This window comes from Hemitrygon akajei, chromosome 29 (assembly GCF_048418815.1).
Source record: "Hemitrygon akajei chromosome 29, sHemAka1.3, whole genome shotgun sequence".
Lineage (NCBI taxonomy): Eukaryota > Metazoa > Chordata > Chondrichthyes > Myliobatiformes > Dasyatidae > Hemitrygon > Hemitrygon akajei.
Window position 1 is genome coordinate 5,716,851 of NC_133152.1, and position 18,332 is coordinate 5,735,182.

Consider the following 18,332-nt stretch of genomic DNA (forward strand, 5'->3'; position numbering starts at 1 on the left):
GGAAATTTATTATCAATGTATATGTACATCGCCATCTACAAATATGAGATTCTTTTTTTTTTTGCAGGCATTGACAGTAAATACAAGAAACACAGTAGAATCAATGAAAGGCCACACACACAGGATGGACAAACAACCTCACAAAGGTGACATCCATCATTAAGGACATGTCCTCTTCTCATTGCTACCATCAAGGAGGAAGTACAAGATTCTGAAGACACACACTCGTTGTTTCAGGAACAGACTCTTCACCTCCACTGTCAGATTTATGAATGGACAATGAACCCATGAATGCTACCTCAGTATTTTTTTTCATCTCTTTTTGCACTACTTATTTAATTCAATTTATTTTTATATATACTGCTTATTGTAATTATTATAATGTACTGAAATGTACTGCTGCCACAAAACAACAAATTCAATGACATTTGCCAATGTTATTAAACCTGATTTTGATTATGATTCAATGTGCCAAGGACAACAAACTGTGCAAATCCAAAAAGAAATAATAATAAATAAATATTGAGAACATGAGGTGAAGTGTCCTTGAAAGTGAGTCCATAGGTTGTGGGAACAGTTCAGTGATGGGGCAAGCAAAACTGTCTCCTTTGGTTCAAAAGCCTGATGTTTGAGGGGTAATGACTGTTCCTGCACATTGGTAGGTCAAATGGAAGGAGAAAGTAAAAGGGCACATCAACAGAGTTGATGCATAGAGGGAGCTTGTGGTGCAAGTTCATAGCTCCCTGAACATGGCTATTCAGGTTGATAAGGTGGTTTAGAAGCCATTATTAGTTGAGGCTTTGAGTTCAAAAGTCATGAAGTTATGTAGCAGCTTTCTAAAAATCTAGTTCAACCATATCTGGAGTGTTACTTACAGTTCTGGTTGCCCCATTATAAGAATGAAGTTGAGGCTTTGCTTTGGGTGCAGAAGAGGTTTACCAGCATGTTGCTTGGATTAAAGGCATGTGCTAAAAGGAGAGGTTGAACAAACTCAGTTGTTTTCTCTTATGCAGAGAAGGCTGAGGGAAGATCTGATAGTGGTTTATAAGATTGTGAGAGGTATTTATAGACAATATATTTTTCAAAGGGTGGAAATATCTACTATCAGAGGGCATGCATTTAAAATGAGAGGGGATAATTTCAAAGAAGATGTGAGGCAGAAGTATTTTGCATGGAGAATGGTGGGTGCCTGGCATGCATTGCCTGGGACAGTGGTCGAGACCGAAACAATAGAGACTTTTAAGAGATGTTTAAATAGGCACATGAGTGTGAGGAAAGTGGAAGGATATGGACGTTGTGTAGGCAGAAGAGTTTAGTTTAGTTGGCCATTTGCTACTAATTTAATTGCCAAAGGGCCTGTTACTGTGCTGTATGTTCTCTATTCTAAATCCTTAAGCTCCAACAATTCAATATGACATGTTTCCATTTGATACTGCATCAGGTCCAGTGATTTTCCAGAGGAGAATGGATGGTTTCACTCAAGGTTAGATGGACGTTTTTGCTGTTTGTTCGATAATGCGAGAACACAAGGAGAATCTGAAAGATCTGTTCAATGATTCCAAGAAGCAGGAGTTCAGACAGACACAGAGGCACGTTATTTTGCTCTCATGGTAGATGCTGAAGGTCTCTCTGTGGCAAAGAGGGTGAGTGCACTCATTTTTTTTCTCACAGCTGTAGGATCAAGAATGAAAGGGCATAGATTTAAAGTGAGAGGGGAAAGATTTATTAGGAAATCAAGGGACAATTTTTTTACACTGAGTGGTATGCATGTAGAATGAGCTACCAGAGGAATTGGCGAAAGGCAGGTACAATGATAGATAGGAAGATACTTTATTGATCCCAAAGGAAATTACAGTGTCACAATAGCATTACAAGTGCACAGATATAAATATTAGAAGAGAACTAGAAAGAATAAAAAATAAGTTACCACAAACAGTCTACAGGAGGGGATCATCACTTCCCCGGCTATAGGTTGACTCATTATAGAGCCTAATGGCCGAGGGTAAGAATGATCTCATGTAGCGCTCTTCGGAGCAGTGCAGTTGTCTCAGTCTATCACTAAAAGTGCTCCTCTGTTCAGTCAAGGTGGCATGCAGAGGGTGAGCATCATTATCCAGAATTACCAACATTTTCCATAGGGTCCTTTGTTCTACCACAGCCTCCAGTGTGTCTAGCTTGACTCCTATAACAGAGCCAGCATTTCTAATCAGTTTAGTGAGCCTGCTGTCATCACCCATGTTGATGCCATTTCCCCAGCACACCACCACATAGAAGGTTGTACTGGTGACATCAGTCTGGTAGAACATATGAAAGACAGGCCTGCATAATCCAAAAGACCATAGTCTCCTCAGGAAGTAGAGGCAGCTCTGGCCCTTCTTATACACAACCTCCATTTTGGTGCTCCACTCAAGTCTTCATCCAGGTGCACCCCCAGGTACCTGTAGGTCCTCACCACATCAACGTCCTCACCATCAACAGTAACAGGGAGCAGCGCAGGCTTAGTTTTCCTAAAGTCCATTGCCATCTCATTTATCTTACCGATGTTAAGCTGTAGATGATTCAGCCTGCACCATTTGACAAAGTCCTCCACCTCCTCTGTATTCATCCTTCCATCCTCTCATTATACACCCAACTGTTGCTGAGTTAGAGAATTTCTGCAGATGACATTCCTCTGAAGTTGAGGTATATGGGATAAACAGGAAAGGAGTCAGTACAGTCCCCTGTGGGGCTGCATTGGTGCTTTTCCCCATGTCTAACACACAATTCTGAAGCCTCACAAACTGTGGTTTGCCAGTCAGGTAGTCAATTATCCAGGATGCAATGGCAGTGCCAATCTGTATTGAATGAAACTTTTCCCCCAGCAACTGTATGATATCAAAAGCTCTTGAGAAATAAAAAAAACATGATCCTCACAGTGCAGTCCTCTCACCCAAATGGGAGTAGGCTCTGTTCAGCTGGTAGATGACAGCATCATCAACTCCAGTGTGCTCCTCGTAGGCAAACTGCAGAAGATCAAGGACTGATCTGAACAGGGGTCGGAGGTGAGCCAGAACCAGTCTCTCTAGGGTCTCCATGATGTGTGAGGTCAGGGCCATTGGACAGTAGTCATTCAAGGCTTTCTCGGGTACGGTGATCACCCATGATGTTTTCCATGCAGTCAGGACTCTTTCCGAGCTGAGCCTCGGATTGAAAGTGCACCAGAGAACTCCACACAATGGCTGAGCACATTCCTTCAGGTCCTTGGGTTCACACCATCTGGTCCCAGTGCTGTGCCTGAGTTTCCCCAGAGACCTTCTCACCTGCTCAGTAATGAGTCCATGATGATTGGGGAGTTGGTGGAAGGTGAGGAGTGGGGAGGTGAAGATTAGGAGGATAGCAGTTGATATGTGGAGGTGTGGATGGTAGGTGTAGGGTAAGAAAGGTATGTTGACAGTGGCAGCCTGTGTTGTTATTCCACATGTTGAATTGGAGGACGGATGTGGGAGTAGGGGAGGCGTTGGTGCTGAGGGAGCATTGGGTGCCGCTGAACCTGGATTGGTGTGCTGAAGGTGGTGTGAACAGGAGGGCAATTGTCAAACCTATTGAGAATTGGTTTAACTCATAAGCTCATTCACGGTTGCATTACAAGCCTCGCTGTAGCTAGGCTGATTGAAGCTAGTGATGTTCTTCATGTCTCTCCACACCTCCCGTGTACTACTCTACCCAAGCTTACTCTCCAGCTCTCTCCTGTATTCCTCTTTAGCCACCTTGACCTTCTCCTTTAGCTCCCTCTGCACATGTTTCAGTTCCTCCCTGTCTCTCAATATAAAGGTTCTCTTTGTGTGGTTGAGAAGAGTCTTTAGATCACTGATGACCCATGGTTTGTTGTTGGGGAAGCAGCGAACCGTCCTTGATAGTGTTACAGTGTCCCCACTTGTGGTAAACCATGTATATCTGTCTGGACACGCCCCTCTGTTGCCTGCTCCCACAGACTCCTGGATAAAGGTGATTATGTCTCTGCTCCTCCCACAGTCATCCAGCATGGATGTGCTCCATTTTACTGCTAATAAAAGCCTTTCAGTATTTACTCTACTTCCAGTCTTTTGAAGTTATTGATAGTGCATCAATTTTATTAGCAGTAATTTTAAAGCATGGAGAGCATTTTGAGACCCGACAAATTGGACATCGACCCGCGAACACCTGAGGTCGGCAACACTTTCGAACTCTGGCTAGCCTGCTTCGAATCATACCTGGAGGAGATTGAAGTGACCGAGTCCACCACGAAGCGCAGAGTTCTCCTCTCCAGGGTCAGTCCACGGGTCTACTCGATGGTTAGAGACCAGCTGAGTTACGACAACGCGATGAGTGCCCTCAGAAGACAATAACTGCAGCCTGTAAATACCGTCTATGCAAGACATTACTTAGCGACACGGTGGCAGCGGGCAGGAGAGTTGAGCGCTGGGTTTGTCCGGGCCCAACAGACACTCGTGCGGGCCTGCGATTGCTGGGGGCTGACGGCCAAACAGCATGCGGAGCTCCTAGTAAGAGACGCCTTCGTCACAGGGATCAGATCAGTGCGCGTGTGCCAGCGGCTGCTGGAACACACCGATCTTACCTTACATTCGGCGATTAAACTGGCCGACACGTTGGATGCTGCTCTGCACAACTCTGACGCTCTCCAGGAGCGCAATCTCCTGCCGGCCTCGTGGACGCCGCAGACCCCGCAACCCGCTGGCGAATCGACCTCGGCTGCTGCCAGTCGCGAGTCCACAAAGTGTTACTTCTGCAGACTTGAGAAGCACCCCCGAAAACGCTGCCCAGCCCGACAAGCTACCTCCTCCAGCTGCGGAAAGAAGGGCCACTTCGCCAAGGCCTGTAAGTCCAAACCGTGAGCGGGACCGAGCAGCGCCACGTGTGAGGCATGGGGATTGCCATCTTGGCTGTCGCCATCTTGCCTGCCCGCCACTGCGTGTGTGGCATGGGGGCAGCCATTTTGGTCAGCGCCACCTCACACTGCTTATGACCCATGGGTGTCTTACTGGGCACCTCACTGCGCCGGACCAAGATGGCGATTCAACTCTGGCCTCTGTGACCCTCGACCATAGCGCTCCCCACCCGCTCGCAAGGTCAATGATGGACATCCTGGTGGAGGGGCACAGGACTAGCTGCCTGTTTGACACGGGCAGCACTGAGAGTTTTATTCACCCGGACAGAGTGCAACGCTGTGGACTTGTGACATGGCCGGTAAGCCAAAGGGTCGCCACGGCTTCTGGATCACATTCCACAGACATCCGGGGGGGGGGTTGTGTAGCGACATTGGTGGTGCAGGGCATAGAATATCGGGACTTTGCGTTACTGGTCATGCCTCAACTGTGTGCCCCTGTGCTATTGGGGCTCGACTTCCAGAGCCACCTGAAAAGTGTGACAATGGAGTATGACGGGCCCCTCCCACCAATCACTGTCAGAAATCCCCAGTTCTGTGGGAATTTGTCACTTACCCCGCTACTGACCACACACACACACCAACTCGCACATCCCATCCAACATCATGCCAACAGCCGCGCTACTGACACCACTTGCAGCCTCTCCACCCTCCCCCACCGCTGTTCGCCAACCTGACCCCCGACTGTAAACCTGTGGCAACTAAAAGCAGGAGGTACAGCGCGGGGGACAGGGCCTTCATTAAGTCGGAGGTGCAGCAGCTGCTCAGGGAGGGGATCATTGAGCCAAGCACAAGTCCTTGGAGGGCCCAGGTGGTTGTTGTTCGGAACGGACAGAAAAATAGGATGGTCGTGGACTATAGCCAGACCATCAATAGGATCACGCAGCTTGACGCGTACCCCCTACCCCGCATCGCGGATATGGTCAATCAGATAGCTCAGTACAAGGTGTACTCGACCATAGACCTAAAATCCACTTATCATCAGCTCCCCATCCGCCTGGAGGACCGCCCCTACACCGCCTTCGAGGCGGGCGACAGGCTCTATCACTTTCTGCGCGTCCCCTTTGGTGTCACGAATGGTGTCTCTGTCTTCCAGAGGGAAATGGACCAGATGGTGGACCAGTGCCAACTGAAGGCCACTTTCCCATATCTGGATAGTATCACCATCTGTGGTCACGACCAGCAGGATCATGACAACAACCTCCAAAAATGTTTCCAAGCAGCCAAAGCTTTTAATCTTACCTGTAACAGGGACAAGTGTGTGTTCGGAACCACCCGACTTGCTATCCTTGGGTGTGTCGTGGAGAACGGGGTCATTGGCCCTGACCCCGACCGTATGCGCCCCCTGTTGGAACTCCCTCTTCCCACCACCCTCAGAGCCCTCAAAAGGTGCCTGGGCTTCTTTTCCTATTACACCCAATGGGTCCCTAACTATGCAGACATGGCCCGCCCCCTGGTTAAGTCCACCACATTTCCCCTCTCAGCCGAGGCCCGCGTGGCCTTCAGCCGCATTAAAGGGGACATTGCCAAAACAACGATGCATGCGGTGGACAAGACTATTCCCTTCCAAGTAGAGACGCCTCTGACTGCGCGCTGGCTGCTACCCTCAACCAGGCAGGAAGGCCAGTGGCGTTCTTCTCCCGTACCCTTCAAGGCCCTGAAATTCGGCACTCCGCGGTGGAGAAAGAAGCCCAGGCCATAGTGGAAGCTATTAGGCACTGGAAGCACTATCTCGCTGGCAAAAAGTTCACCTTGCTGACCGACCAGTGTTCGGTTGCGTTCATGTTCAGCAACCAACAGCGGGGCAAAATCAAAAATGATAAAATTTTGAGGTGGAGAATTGAACTCTCCACCTACAACTATGACATCATGTACAGGCCCGGAAAGCTTAATGAGCCCTCCGATGTCCTACCCTGGGGAGCGTGTGCCAGCACGCATGTCGACCAGCTATACGCCGTACGTGCAGATCTTTGCCACCTGGGGGTCACCCAGCTTTTCCACTTCATGAAAGTCCGGAACCTACCTTACTACCTTGAGGACATCAGGACGATGACCAGGGACTGCCAAGTCTCCACAGAGTGCAAACCGCACTTCTACCAACCCGAAAAGGCACAACTTATCAAGGCCACCCGCCCCTTTGAGCGACTGAGTGTTGACTTTAAGGGCCCCCTTCCCTCCACCAACCGCAATGTGTACTTCCTTAACATAATCGACGAGTACTCGCGGTTCCCCTTTGCCATCCCTTGCCCCGATACCACTGCCACATCCGTCATAAAGGCCCTGCGCAAGCTCTTCACTCTGTTCAGATAACCATGCTATATCCACAGTGACAGAGGGTCCTCGTTTTGTGAGTGATGAGCTGCGTCAATACCTGCTGGCTAGAGGTATTGCTACTAGTAGGACCATGAGCTATAGGATCGTGGCCCAGGGGAATGGACAGGTGGAGAGGGAGAATGCCACGGTGTGGAAGGCCACACTCTTAGCCCTTAGGTCAAAGAGACTGCCAGTCTCTTGCTGGCAGGAGGTCCTCCTCGAGGCTCTCCACTCCATCTGCTCCCTGTTATGCACGTCCACCAATGCCACCCCTCATGAGCGACTCTTTTCTTTTCCAAGGAAGTCTGCCACTGGGACCACCCTGCTTGCTTGGCTGACATCCCCAGGGCCAGTGCTGCTCCGGAAACATGCGCGGAGCAATAAACACTCCCCGATGGTCAAGAGGGTTCACCTACTTCATGCGAACCCCCAGTATGCCTACGTGGTCTTACCTGATGGGCGGGAGGACACGGTCTCCGTCCGCGACCTGGCACCCGCAGGAGCACCAGACCACTACCCCGAACACTCCATGGTGACATGAACCCCGTACCCACCGATGTATATACCCACGAGACACTGCGCACACCAAGCCCTACACAGACTCCTCACGACACTCCCATACCAGGCGCCACACACACGCATGAGGGGTTACTGATGCCTAACGGGCTGGCACCTCAAGTCAGGCCGGAGCCAGCACAACCACCGTCACCGGTGCAATCACCACCGGCACCGGTGCTACGTAGATCGCAGCGACAGACTCAACCACCTGATAGACTTGACCTGTAAATATACTTGTCTTAAATATTGTCAGTCACTTCACCCGGCGGGACTCTCTTTTTAAAAAGGAGGGGTGAATGTGGTAAACCATGTATATCTGTCTGGACACGGCCCTCTGCTGACTGCTCCTGTGGCTCCTCCCACAGACCCCTGGATAAAGGCGATTGTGTCACTGCTCCTCCCTCAATCATCCCACAGTCATCCAGCATGGACGTGCTCCGTTTCACTGCTAATAAAAGCCTTTCAGTATTTACTCTACTTCCAGTCTTTTGGAGTTATTGATAGTGCATCCCTACAGAAGTTGTTGTAGCCCGTGATGCGATCAGTAAGTCCGTTAATGTCCTCCCAAATGGTTCACAAACCTCAGTAACCTCAAAGCAGCCCTTAAGGCCTTGATGGCTTCCAGAGACCATTTCTTCACTGTCTTTACTAATGACAAAAGATAATGGATTTCCTCCCACATCTGAAGTACATGTGGCTTGATAGGTTAATTGGCCACTTTAAATTGCTCCTGCATTGAAACTGAGTGTTATGGTTGCAGTAGGGGGAGATGACGGGAATGTATGAATTGTGTGAATGCGACAAGGATCGGCAGGCCAGAGGGGCACTTTCTTGTGTTGTAAAACACTAATCCCATTGCTGCTTTATGGTATCGGTGGAGTGATGTCAATTTGTATAAAGAATGGAGATGAACAACCATTCTATTTTATATCAAGGTCTCCATCAATAAAGGACCTTTACAGACAAGGGCCAAAAAATATCCAGCTATCATCAACAGGGTTGAGAAGTTCCACAAGTGCCTATAGGTGAAAATCCTACAACTATCATCGACCACAAGCCTTGGTGGGGTTTCATCCAATTGCCTCAAATGTAGAGGTGTGCACTACATTCTCTGAGTGTGAATTGTTCTAAAGTACAAAGGTGGAAAATATAAGTAGAGGAGTGAGAATCAAATTGACGGTCAGTTGATGGATCTTCATATTAGTGTGAATGCATCACAGCTGGAACACATAGACAGTTCTCCAGTCACAAGTCAATAGTGTGCTGCCATAACCAGTTATGACCCACTACAAGTCAGCATCCAGAATGACATGATGCTTTAGGGACTCAGAATTGCATCTGAGCCTAAGAACAAGAGGCTTATTTAGCAACAGGAACATAAAGAACACCTCTGGGTATCTTGTCTCAAATACATTGTAAGAAGTTTCTTCTGGCGGTCTGGAAAGAGGAAGAGTTTGTATATAACAGGAAAGGATGCTAAAAATGTCAAAATTATTGCAAGAATCTTCCAGTGGCTCCTCTGAATACCTGGCTCAGGGCAAAAATAGTCTAGAGTGGCTGAGGATCCCTGTGAACTTTATGGGTCCACTTATGGAGAAACAGTCACTGAAGAAGAACATTCAAAGTGGGAAGGAACTTCTCCTGTGGACACTTCTGCATTTCATTCGTCTTGTCTTCCAGAGTTAATTGAGATGGATAATGAAAACAATTCCATCAGTTTGAAATCTGCTGAATTCCTCAGTAAGTACTGGAACCACAATCTGCACAAAGCTGCATGTTACTCAAACTCTAATTTTGTGGAAAGGTCAGAGGCGAAAAAGGACAGGAGCTGTACGTGTCATGCATCAGCACTGAATACATAACATACTAAGTACTGACCATGCAGGGTGCCCAAACTTTTGCTTCGGGCCCTTTTCATTTTTTGTTATTTTGTAACTGTAAAAGATGGAAATAAAAAAGTAATCTTGCTTAAAATATTAAAGAAATGTGTCATCTTTAACTTTACGCCTTTTGGAAATCAATCCAATGATTTCCAGATGGCAAGATATGATGGATGGTAATTGGATGTGATGAAGCCAGAGCTCAGTGTCTCTGTTTCCAAACAAGCAAAGCAGAAGGACAATGAATCTGTAGTTAAACCTGATGAGTTAGTCATTTTTATATATCAAAACAAACATTTCTGATGTATAAAAAATAACTTACAAGAAAAAAACATGCAGTGCTGTTCTATTACATTCTTTAAAACCTGTAGGACTGTTGCCACTCATGTGGCCCCCTGTGGTGCACACTATGACAGTAATTGAGGGCTTCCTCACCCAACTTGGCCCCTCCTTTTTCCAGTAGTTGAAGAACCTTATACTGTGGTTCTTCCCATATGGATTTGTGAATACCACTTTGATGTAGGTGTGTACTTGACAGCACCAAATATTGGCTTACCTGCTGCTGACACTGAAGTGGTAAAGGATAAGTATGATGTTCCAGGGCACTGCTGAAGTTCCTACACACCTGAGCCATGTTATTTGTCACTAGATAGGCTGAATTTGTATCTAGGCAAGTTCTAATATTACTGATTTGCTGTTAACATCTGATTTCTTCAACTGTATTCTGATGAAATCAGGACCCAGATGGGAACCAAAGTTACAATCTGCTGTTATCAATGATCTACATAGAACATAGAATAGTACAGCACAGCACAGGCCCTTTGGCCCACAATGTTGTGCTCACCCTTAAACCTTGCCTCCCATATAACCCCCCACCTTAAATTCCTCCATATACCTGTCTAGTAGACTCTTAAACTTCACTAGTGTATCTTCCTCCACCACTGACTCAGGCAGTGCATTCCACGCACCAACCACTCTCTGAGTGAAAAACCTTCCTTTAATATCCCTCTTGAACTTCCCACCCCTTACCTTAAAGCCATGTCCTCTTGTATTGAACAGTGGTGCCCTGGGGAAGAGGTGCTGGCTATCCACTCTATCTATTCCTCTTAATATCTTGTATACCTCTATCATGTCTCCTCTCATCCTCCTTCTCTCCAAAGAGTAAAGCCCTAGCTCCCTTAATCTCTGATCATAATGCATACACTCTAAACCAGGCAGCATCCTGGTAAATCTCCTCTGTACCCTTTCCAGTGCTTCTACATCCTTCCTATAGCGAGGCGATCAGAACTGGACACAGTACTCCAAGTGGATGAGTGCTCAAAATAAAAATGGCTTTCACACAGAACTATATATATTTAACGACATATTTGAAAGAGTTAACTTCACCATTTTAAGCTACAGTGTAGCACCACTACACTCTGATTTTCCATCCTTATGACAAACCTTGAAGAAAACCTGTTATATTTTATTTTGAATTCCTGTATATTTGTCCAGTGCACGAGTCTGTTTCCTATTCCAATATCACCCAATGATTACAGCTTCTCCGATTTTATGTCATTAGCAGAGAGATCATAAAGTAGGGGCAAATGTTTGAAATAATTGAAAAAGGATCAGAAGAGAGGTGAGATGATATGAATATAGAGCTTAATCTTAGAGGTTAATGGAAGAAAAACTGCTCAAGGCATCACAGAAACCAAACTCCAATCAGTGGACCTGGCCTATACTTCTCGATACTTTGATAAGCAAGAACATAATCAAACGCCCAACCCACTTCCTTCTCCCTTCTCCCTCTCCTATCAGGCAACAGATACAACAGCCTGAAAGCACATACCATCAGGCTCAAGAATAGCTTCTACCCATAAGATTGTTGAAAAGTCCCCTACTAAAATAAGGTGATCTCCCTACCTGATAATCTATCTTGTTATGACCATTGTCTGCTTGCACAGTACTTTCTGTGTAAGTGTAACATGAATTCTCCATTCCCCTTGTGCTATCACAGTGCACTCTTGTAGTGTATGAATGGCTCACATCTGGATGCATGCAAAACTGTTTTTCATGGTAACTCAGTACATGTAACAATTATAAACCAATTCACCAACTTAAACTTACCAATCTGAATTTAAAAACTTCTTGAATGTTACTTGAAGAAAGGACTAGAACGCAAAAGCAAGGATGTAATGCTGACAACATACACAAAATGCTGGTGGAACACAGCAGGCCAGGCAGCATCTATAGGGAGAAGCACTGTCGACGTTTCAGGCCGAGACCCTTCGTCCTATAGATGCTGCCTGGCCTGCTGTGTTCCACCAACATTTTTGTGTGTCGCTTGAACTTCCAGCATCTGCAGATTTCCTCGTGTTTGCGATGTAATGCTGAGCCTTCTTAAGGCATTGGCAGACTGCACTTGGAGTTTTTGAGAGATTTTAGGCCCCTTATCTAAGAAAGGATGTGCTGGCATTGGAGAGAGTCCATAAAAGGCTAATAAGAATGATCCGAAGAATAAAAAGGTTAACATATGAGGAGCATTTGATGGCTCTGGGCCTGTACTCACTGGAATTTAGAAAAATGAGGGGGGTTCTCATTGAAACCTATTGAATATTGAAAGGTATGGATACATTGGATGTGGAGAAGATGTTTCTTATAGTGGGGAAGTCTAAGGCCAGAGGGCACAGCCTCGGAATTGAGGTATGTCCATTTAGAACAGAGATGAGGAAACATTTCTTTAGCCAGAGGGTGGTGAGTCTGTTGAATTCTTTGCCACAGTTGGCAGTGTAGGTTGTTAGGCTCTTGATTGATCAGGGATTCAAAGATTATGAGGAAAGGGCAGGAGAATGCAGTTGAGAAGGATAATAAATCAGCCATGATATAACAACAGAGCAAACTCGATGGGCAGAATGGCCTCATTCCACTCCTGAGTCTTACAGGTTGTCTTCTGAAGGGCAGTCACCTCCAGGCTGTCATCCAAATATTAGAATAGGGGATTAGAATGGATAGCTGTTTTTCCAAACACAAAGGAGGTGTTTGATGAAGGCAGAGCTGTGGATGTTGTCTACATGGATTTTAGTAACTCAATTGACAAGGTCCTTTATGGGAGGGTCATTCAGATTATCCAGATGGTGACTCGGTTGTGAGGATTCAGAATTCACTTGCCCATTGAAGACAGAGTGTAGCGGTCAATGGGACCTCGCCCAACTAGAGGTATTCCGTAGGGATCCATGCTGCGAGTTCTGATGTTTGTGATATATATGAATGACATGGATGAAGATGCAGATGGGTGGGTTGCTAACTTTGCAGATGATGCGGAGATTAGTATTTTTGTGGATAGTGTAGAAGACTGCCAGTGGAATATAGATCTGTTATAGATATAGGCAAAGCAACACAGTTGGAGTTTAACCTGGCCAAATGAGAAATGTTTTGCTTTGGGAGATGAAACACAAAAGGACAGTACTCTGTTAGTGGTTGTTCCCTTAACAGTGTTGATGAACAGTGGGATCTTCGGGTCCAAGCCTGTAGCTCCCAGAAAGTAACAAACAGGTTGAGACGGTGGTTAAGAAGGCATATGGTATGCTTGCCTTAATTAATCAAGGAACTGAGTTCAGGTCAGGTAAATATGTTGCAGTTTTATCAAAGTCTGCTTAAGGCATATCTGCATCTGGAGTATTGCATTTAATTCTTGTCACTTCATTACAGGAAAGATTGCAAGGCTTTGGAGAGGGTGCAGAAGAGCTTGACCAGGATGCTACCTGGTTAGGAGGCATAAAGAGAGTTTTGACAAACTTGGGTTGTTTTCTCTGGAGCAGTGGAGGCCGAGAGGAGATCTGATAGAAGTTTATAAAATTATGAAAGGCATAAATAGACAGCCAGTATCTTTTCCTTAGGGTTGAAAAATCTAATACCAGCGGGCACACATTAAACACATGATATGGTAAAGTTAAAGGGGATGTAAAGGGCAAGTTTCTTTACGTAGAGAGTGGTACGTGAATGAATTACACTGCCTGGGGGGGTGATGGAGGCAAATATGTTAGGGGCATTCAAGAGGCTCTTAGATAGGCACATGAATGTGCAGGAAATGAAAAAAACATGGACATTGTGTAACAGAAGGTAGTCAGTTGGGTATTTGATTACTGACAGTTTGTAATTAGTTGGGTACAACATTGTGGCTGCAGGGCCTGTTCCTGTGCTGTACTCTTCTGTGTTCTAAAGTAAAGAAAGACAGTTCATATTTTACAGGTGTGTCTACACCCTGATGGCATAAACAGTGAATTCTCCGGTTTCAGGTACCCAGCTCCCCCTCTGTCCCTTCCTCGTTCCCATCTGCTATACCCATATCCTCCCACAATTCCTTCCAACCTTCAACCCTGCCTTCTTTCACCTATTCTTTCATGTCTCCTCTATCTGCTGATCACTCCTCCCAACCAAGTTCCCATCTGCTCTCTGTGGTGAACTAGATATACCTGTCTGACTGCTCCTGTGGCTCCTCCCACAGACCCTGCTGACTGCTCCTGTGGCTCCACCCACAGACCCCTGTATAAAGGCGACTGTGGTCTGCTGCTCTCCCTCATTTTCCCAGGATGTAGTGTTGTTCTTCAGTCAATAAAAGCCGATATCTCACTTCCTAAGTCTCAGCGTGAGTTATTGATGGTGCATCACTCTCCCCATCTTCCTTATTTAGTTTCATGTTCCATCTTCCTCACCTGTCAGATTCTATCATCTACAACCCCTTGTTGCCTCTCACTACCCGGCCTCTGCCAATGTTTCTACTCTCCCGCCCTCCATCTGCCTATCATCCTTCCTCATCTGGATCCACCAATCACTTGTCAGCTCTTGTTCCACCCATTTCCTCCACCTTTTTATACTGAGCATCTCCTGGGTACTCTTTTGGACCCAAGGAAAGGAAATTGGCCCAAATCTGTGACAGCCCCTTTACAGAAGCGGCTTGATCCTCAGAATTTCATCAGGAACTCATTTATTGCTCCATATTCCAGCATCACCAGTCTTTTCTGTCTCAGTTTAGCTCCTTTTCAACTGGCCCAGACTGAATGTTTCCCTGTGCACTTATATGGTGTATATGGTCTATGGTTTTATTTATGTAGGTTTGGGTATAAGCACATAGCATGACATGAAAATCTCTATAGATATATGGTTGAGAGCATCCAAACTGGTAGTATCACTGCCTGCTTGGAGGCTCCAATGCACAGGATAGTAAAAAGCTGCAGAGAGCTGTAGACTCAGCTGGCTCCATTGTGGGCACTATCCTCCACACCACCGAGGACATCTTCATGAGACAGCGCTTCACGAAAGGCACCATCCTTCATTGAAAACACTCACCATTCTGGGCATGTTTTCTTCTCGTTATTACCATCAGTGCTACTCCTGCCCGTTCACCTCCTCCCTCACCTCCATTCAGAGCCCCAAACAGTCCTTCTCGGTGAGGCAACACTTCACCTGTGAATCTGTTGGGGTCGCCCATTGTATCCCATGTTCCCGATGTGGCCTTCTCTACAATGATGAGACCCATCATAAATTAGAGGACGGCTTTGTTGAGTCTCTCCACTCCATCTGTTAAAAGCAGAATTTCCAAGTGGTCAACCATTTAAATTCCTAAAGAAACTCCCCTCCCCTCAGCCTCTAATGTTAACTCCTCATCTTTTTTTCTCCAGTCCTACTGAAGGGTTTTGGCCCAAAACATCAACGGACTCTTTTCCATAGATGCTGCCTGGCCTGCTGAGTTCCTCCAGCATTTTGTGTGTGTTGCTTTGGATTTCCAGCATCTGCAGACTTTCCTGTGTTTACTAGTCCTCTTTTGCATTATGTATTTATTGCATGAATTATAGTAATTCTAATGCCTTGCATTGTACTGTTGCTTTAAAACAACAAGTTCCACAGCGTACGATGTGTCATTGCTAATAGACCCGATTGTGATTCTGAGTGGGATTCCTTGCTGTACCTCCCTCCAGTTTGGGTACTGCATAGTCAACAGGGATGAGGGGGTGTGATGGATTATTTGATTGGAGTTGAATGTGGTTACTGCAGCACATAATGTTACTTCAGCAGCCAAGGTTTTGTGGTCAGGGAGAAGATCATGAAGGAACAGAGAAATAGAGGGACAACTAAGAATGCAGATAATGAAAGGGGTGTTAAAGCAGCAACTTGTGCCCTGGTACATGACAAAACCAGGCCACCATGTCATAGACTCACGGAGTACAGAAACAGGACCTTCAGCCCATCTGGTCCATACTGACATGGTCTTAGGCCTAGTCACATCTACCTGCACACATTCCTCCAAACACCTCCCATCCTTGTACATATCGAAACTATTCTTTAATGTTACATTTACCACTTCCACTGGCAGCTCATTTCACACCTGTGCCACCCTCTGAATAAAGTTTCCCCTTCAATTCTTCTTACAAATGTCATCTTTCATCCTAAACTCCTAGTTCTCTCACCCAAACCTGAAGGGAAGAAAAACCTGCATCACCCTATCTATGTCCTGCATTAACACATACAAACAAGCTGGATGAACTCAGCAGGTCGAGCACCATCCGTTAAAACAATTAGTCAATGATTTGGGCCGAGACCTTTCGTCAGGACTGAAGGAGGAGGAGGCAGGGGCCCCATAAAGAAGGTGGGGGGAGGGTGGAAAACTAATCAGAGGAAAGATCAAGGGGTGGGGGAGGGGAAGCAGGGAGGGGATAGGCAGGAGGGGTGAAGAAGGAATCTAAGGGTAAAGCACTAAGGGTAGTAGAAGGTGGCAGGATCATGAGAGAGGTGATAGGCAGCTAGAAGAGGAGGCAGAGTGAAAGTGGGATGGGGGAAGGGATTGGGAGGGAATTACCGGAAGTTGGAGAATTCGATGTTCAATGTCCTACATTATTTTGTATACCTCTGTAAGGTCAGAATCAAAATCCAGTTTAATATCATTGGAATGTGTTGTGAAATTTGTCGCTTTGTGGCAGCAGTACATTGCAACACATAATTATTGCAATGGAAAAAGAGAGTAAAAAATGGTGAGGTAGTATTCATGAGTTCATTGTCCATTCAGAAATCTGACGGCAGATGGGAAGAAGCTGTTCCTAAAACATTGAATGTGTTCCTTTAGGTTCCCGTACCTCTTCCTTAATGGTAGCAATGAGAAGAGGGCATGTCCTGAATGATGGTTGCCACCTTTTAGAAGTGTCCTCAATGCCAGGGAGACTAGTGCCCGTGATGAAGCTGGCTGGGTTTACAACTTACTGCAGCTTTTTCTGATCCTGTGCAGTGGCCCCTCCATACTAGATAGTGATGCAATCAGTTAAAAAGCTCTCCATAGTACATCTCTAGAAATGAGTGAGTTTGATAACGTACCAAGTCTTCTCAAATTCCTAATGAAATATAGCTAGTATTTTGCATTCTTTGTGATTGCATCATTATGTTGGGCCCAAATACATCTTCAGAGAACTGAGGGTATGATTGTGTTGAACTCTGAGATATAATCAATAAATGGCAGCCTGACATAGGTATTACTATTGTCCAGGAGATCCAAGGCTGAGTGAGAATGCATCCACTGTAGACTTATTGTGGTGATAGGCAAATTGCAGCAGGTCCAGATAGTGCTTAGGCCAGAGTTATTTCTAGCCGTGTCCAATCTCTCAAAGCACTTCATCACAGCAGATCATCATTGAGGCAGCTCACCCTGCTCTTCTTAGACACTGATACGATTGTTGCCCTTTTGAGCCAGGTGGGAATCTCTGAGTGCAGCAGTGAGAGATTGAAGATGTCTTTGAATACTCCTGTCAGTTGATTGGTATAGATTTTCAGTGCCCTACCAGGTACATTATCAAGGCCTGACACTTTGTGAAGGTTCACCCTCTTGAAAGATGTTCTGATGTCAGTTTCTGAGACAGAGTTACTAGATGCTGCAGGGATTTGCACAGATGTAGTCTTTCAAAGCATGTATAAAAGGATTGGGCTCGTCTAGGAGTGAAGCATCACAGCCATTTATGTTAGGTTTGGCTTTGTTGGAAGTAATGGCCAGCAAATCCTGCCAGAGCTGATGTGCGTCCATTTCTGTCTCTAAGTTTAATTAGAATTTCTTTTGGCTCTTAAAATAACCTTCCGTATGTTGCACCTGGACTTCTTGAATAGTCTGGATCACAGGTCCTGAATTCCCAGATCTAGCCCTTAACAGACTATGAAGCTCCTGGTTCATCTAGGTGCTCCTCTACCTCCCTTGATCATACCTTATTGGTCCTCACCGCTGGGGCTGCAATCTTTAATCTCTGCCTATATGCCAAGTGTAGAAATACAGCCAGATTTTCCGAAGTCCAGGCGTGGGATGGCACGCTAAATGTTTTTAATGGTATAACAGCGGTCAAGTGTGCTGGGTCCTCTGGCTCCACGGGTGGTAGTTGTTCTACAAAATATACACACAGAGCATTTATGTACAGGGCAATACATAACATTAAAACAACTACAAACTACAATAAGAAAATAAGTAGTCCAAAAAGAGAACAAAAGAAAATAAAAGAAAAGTGAGGTAGTGTATTTGGGCACGTTGTCCATTCAGAAATGGGCAATGTGTGGAAGAAATTGTTCCTAAAATGTTGAGTGTGTGTCTTTAGCCTCCTACACCTCCTCCTTGATGGTGACAATGAGAGGAGGGCATATCCTGGGTGAAGGAG